The following is a 5754-nucleotide window of genomic DNA, read 5'->3' as shown; positions in this document are numbered from 1 at the left end:
AGGGCTCAACAAAGGAACAATGGATTCTGCCAGCACTTCTAGGGTAAAGCTGCCCCTCCAGCCCTTGCCCTGAAGCCAGACAATTTTGTTACTCTTGATATGTCCCTGGTGCCTTTCAAACTTCTACTCTGGTGCTGGAACTCAGAGTGAGTGAGTCTGCCAGCAAGGAAGTCTGTGCGTGGACCCTTTAAGAGGAGTTCCTGGGACTTCAGCAGCCCTCCATCTCTCTCAGCCATAATTCCACTGATTTTCACAGCCAGAAGTTTTGAGGACTTCTCTTCCCAGCACTGGAACCCTGGGCTGGAAAGTCTGGTTTGGGGCTGAGACCCTTGCTCCTCAGGAGGGACCTCCACAGCCAAAATATCCCTCCCGATTTTTAACCGCCGCATGCCAGTGTGGGACCAGCCTATTCTGCATTTCCACCCCTCCTGCCGATCTTGAAGTGGCTTCTTCTGCATGTCCTTAGTTGTAGGACTTTACAGCTAGACTTTAGGCGATTTTCTCTGATGGTTGTTCTGTAGTTTGGTTGTAATTTTCATGTGGTCATGAGAGAAGACAAGCAAAGCTTGCCTACTCTGCTTTCTTGACCAGAAAAATCAATATTTTTTTGATTGATATGAGATAGCTTGTGAGAGAATTTCATTTTCCATAATTGCCTCTCTAAATATTCTGCGGAATAGGCAAATAAAAAACGCGAAAGAGGCTATTTCTCTTTTATATCTGCCCACATCACAACTTGAACCTAAAAACTTTTATCTTCCTATTCTTCTTCTTCCATTCTGTGTTCCTCTATTATCTCTACTCCAACATTCTTTCTAACTTCCCTTTCCTTCTAGCCAGCCAGAAACTGAAAGCCTAACTTGCTCTGAAAGTTAACCAAATCAGAAGAAGACCCTTATGGTGGATCTTAAACCCTGATCGTGGTCTGAACTGAGAGTATTTTTAAAAGACTTTCCAAAGCCTATGTAGAACAGAAATTTAGAAAGTGATTTGCACTTCAAACCCTTGATGAATAAAACTAAAGGGAAAAAAAGGATGTGGGAAATCAATAGAGCTGCATGAATTGTGTATCAAGCATTTAATTTTCCATTGACCCTTTAACTCCCAAAGAATCTTACTGAGGAATATTCTTTGTGACACAACACCTATATTGGGGTGTGAAAAGAGTTATTGAAAAACATCACATGAGTATAATCTCTGTCACCTTCAAAATGATTGCTTGGTGTCACCAGAAGCCTTCAAGTGGAACCTTAACAACATTTTAAACAAAATTACTCACCCCCAGTATGACAAATTGATCACCGTACTTTATCAACATTGGTGAGAAAATTTATATTAAGATTGCCAAGGATGTCTCTGGGTGCACGTTCCATCTACACCAGATTAATCCTGGTAAAACTGTAGAGATGGGCATAGACAAGAACTCAAATCTAGGGGTGCCTTTGAACACTTAGAAATGGGCTCATACAATTATACCTTACCATGGAGTTTGAATATCCTAGTAACATATGCTAATTTTCAAGGTGGATTAAAACTTTGTTTACCAGAAAGGCATGGCTCTGACTGTAGCAAAAACGTTGCTTGACTTTGTATTTTCAACCTGAGAAATTCCAACCTCTCTCTCCACTAATAGAGGCATTCATTGTATTGGAATAGTTGCTAGAGAACTTTGCAAAGCCTTGCTATTTATTTAGAAATGTTATTGTCCCTATCATTCTCAATCCTCATGAAAAGTAGAGAAAGTCAATGGTATTTTTAAACTGGAATGAGCACTCATTGACTCTCATCATAACAGCACATCATAGATCTTTACTTAAGGTTGCATATTTCACCCTCAGTTTTGGACTCTGCCTTTCTTTGGGCAGATTTAGCAGAACACCACAAGGGATTCATGCAATATTATCAGTCTTATCACCAACAAATATGAGTTGCATTTTCTTAATATTCTTCCAAACAGCCTCTACATGACCTAAAAAACAGAAACTTCATCTTCTGGAAAATACATCATTAAAAAAAAAAAAAAAAGCCTAGGACCAACAATAGAAAAGAGCTCTCATGTAATTTTGACCCCTAGAACAGCAATTAAACTCAAGAAAGTAAATACCCATGTTTGTATTTGCCTGGTAAAGAACACAAGGTTTAACCCACTGACAACAGGATTGATATTCCTATAGGAGATTTAAAATTATGGGTTCTTCAGAATTTTTTAGAAGCAGATGGTCTTTGGATGGAGAGAGTGTCCGCCATAGATCTTTGTGTCAAAATGTCAAGACAAAGCCAGCTTCCACCCAAGATGTACAGAACTAGATTTAGATGACTATGGCTATGCTTGAATCTGCATGCTTTTTTTCCTAATCTTTAGTTGTTTTCTTTCATGATTGTAGGCTTAAGGTTCTGGATAGTTGACCAACAATTGTTATTTCTTAACCAGTGAATACTGTTTGATACTGTTTTCTCTATCTTTAGTCATAACTTGCTATGACTCAAATACTGGGAGAAATATATTCATGATTTGTCCAAAAAAACAATAAAGCTCTGTGTTTTGCACACATTTCCCTATGAGTGCCAACCAGTTTGTGCCAGTCCTTTGTTTAGAAATATTTGGTTTCATTCACAATTGGACTCAACCATGAACAAGCTTGTTATGTGGAAGAGAACACAACAGGACAGGTAACCCAAATCAAAACTCCTTAGAAAGAAATGCTTCTGCTTCCACTGAAACCACACTCAGAGACCATTTCTCAGAGATAACGTCTGTAAACAAACTTTCCTGGAGGAAAGATTCGGAAAGGGAACAAGGAACAGATGGTTTGTATTTAAGACCTGTCTCACATTTACAGACCTCACGAAGAAGGCTTACTATGGAGGTAACTCTCCATTGCCTATCAGATTAACCCCGAGTGACCTTTAGTGAACTTATCTTCACTGCATGGGGGTTTATGTGACTACTAAATCAGTTAATATATGTAAAGAATCTAAAATAATACTTGGCAGTTTAACAATCTCTCGATAAATTTTGGATACAGCACAAATAATAATTATAAATTACCATATAGTTGTGTTATTCCTGTCTGATATATTTGTTTTTTATTTCTTCCTTACATTTGTTATATTTTTTTCTGTTTTTAACCTTGTATTTAAATGATTTTTCAAATGGATTTAAAATTCTAACATCTAGTATTTTTTGTTAAGCATATTGAAAATGTTATTTTATTGTATTTCTCTATCAAATATTACTACCAAGAAATCTGAGAACAATAATAGTTTATAGCTGTATAGTGCCTATCATGTGTCTGGCTATATTTTTATGGTTTTACATATATTTAGAGTATTTAGTACCTTCAGCAATCTGATGACATAGAAATCATTATGATCTGTATTATATGAATGAAGAAATTGAGCTATAGAGATGGTAAATATCTTGTTTAATGTTTTTTAATGTTTTAGAGCTAGTGTTTTTCAGACCCTGGATTCAAAGCAGTCTGGTTCCAGAGTCCAGGAGATTAAATGCTACCCTCTGCTGCCTCTTTAAGAATGTTGAGATGATGCTTTTCCTTGTTAGATAATCTGCCTTTTCTTGTAGACTTTTAGAATGGTCTCCTTGTCTTTGACATTATTAAATTTTAGTATAACATGTCTATAGTGATTTATTTGTAACCACTTTGGCACACTTTGGGTCCTTTCAATCTGAGTGCCTGTAGGTATGTGTGTGTATGTGTATATATGTTTGTGTGTGTCATTTCTGTGAAATTATGGGTCATGTGTCTTCAAATAATTTATACAAACTGTTTTCCCCTTATGATTTTTAGGACATATATACAGAAATTGACATTTTTACCTTTATTCTCATGTGTTAACTTTTGTATTCAGTCCATCTATTAATCTTTTCCTAATGCATACTAGAATTTTCCCCTGATTTTGAACTTAATTTTCATTGTTTATATCAATGATTTTTCTTTCTCTCTATGCATATATACAGATATAATTTTTTCAATAATACATATTGTATAATTCAGTTTTTGACATTTCCTTATGATTATTACCAGGATTATTGAAATTCTGCCATTCATCAATTGTGATTACACATCCAAATTCTGCCTCCTGCCTCTCTGGTTTTCTCTCTTCCTCTTTAAACCCACTTGAAGTGTTTGGGTATTCCAACTCATACTTTTACCCACAGGCTTTACTCTATAAATTTCTTCATCCTTTCCATTGGTCTTTCAAAAACCCATAACTGCTTATGTTTCTCTATGCTTAAATCCCAGCAACAGCTCCCTATTATCAACAAGATGAAACACATGCGTGTTTGCATGGTTGATTTCTCCATAGACTGCTCTCCACCCTCCCCAGCATGCTCTGTCTTCTAATATTAAATCACTTGGAATTCTTTGAATAAACTTTGCCTTCGTTAATGTCTAGCACATTTTATGTCCTAATAAGTGTTTCTTTAATGAGTAAATATGACTACCATTTAGTATGTTAAAAATAAACAGTGAGATTTCAGTTTCTTCTAATGGTGGAGTGGGTTGGTCAGACTAAGCCAGCTGCAGGTAGCAATTATAAAATCTGTTCCATTGCCTAACTCCCTCAAATCCCTCAACTATTTGAAGTCACTGAGAGAGTTTCCAAAATCAGACGAAACTGAAGGAGTGTCTATTCTTGAAAGACAAACTGAAACAAACCTGCACTACGAGAAATACTAATAGAAGCTTGCCAGGCTGAAAGAAGATTACACAACGGATAGTCACTTGGATCTAAAGGAAGGAATAAAGATCACCAGAATTGTAAATATGTAGTCAAATATTTAAAAATTTAAAAATATGTAAACACACATATAATTTATTAATTTCTTTAACAAAGCAATAATTATAACATTGAGGGAATCGTGATGTGAGTAGTTGTAGCAGATATAACAATAGCACGAAGAACAAATATAACATTACTATACTATAGCAAGGTTTCTTTATTTTATATCAAATAGTACAATATTAACACTAAGTAGCTTGTGTTCATTTAAAGGTACATATTATAAACTCTAGAAGATCCACTTTAAAAATAACAAAAAGCACTGAAATGCTAATTGAGACATCAAAATAAATACTAAAAAGTTTAATTTTCCCAAAAAGAAACCAAATAATGAGGAACAAAAAACAAATAAGAACAAAAGAAAAAAAATAGTACAATGTCAGACCTAAATCAAATCATATTAATAATTATATTAAATATAAATGACTAAACACTCCAATAAAGATTTTTAGATTGAATAAAGAAGCAATACCCAGCATATAGAAATGTTGTCTATAAGAGACATACTTTAATTAAAAGAACACAAACAGATTGAAAGTTAGAATTTGGGAGAAGATATGCCATGTAGACTCTAATATTAAGAAAGCTGGAGTGGCTATATTATATGTTGGGGAAAATTAATTTCTAGACAAGTGTTACCAGAGGTAAAGAGGGACATTGAAAATGGCAAAAGGATCAGTGCATCAGGAAAACTTAAAAGTTATAAATATGTATGATCCTAAAACGAGCTTCAAATTACTGACAGGCCAAAAGAAAAGTAGACAAACTCAGAATTATTGTTGAAGACTCCAACACCCCCTTTTCATTAAAAGAAGTAGACATAAGGAATCAGTAATGATATGTAAGATGTGAATGATATCATTAGTCATGTTGGTTAATTGACATTATTAATCATGTTGGTATATGTATATGTGTGTGTGTGTGTGTGTGTGTGTATAAACATTAGCA

Source organism: Pteropus vampyrus, unplaced genomic scaffold (assembly GCF_000151845.1).
Source record: "Pteropus vampyrus isolate Shadow unplaced genomic scaffold, Pvam_2.0 Scaffold8, whole genome shotgun sequence".
NCBI lineage: Eukaryota > Metazoa > Chordata > Mammalia > Chiroptera > Pteropodidae > Pteropus > Pteropus vampyrus.
This window is presented reverse-complemented; position numbering follows the sequence as displayed.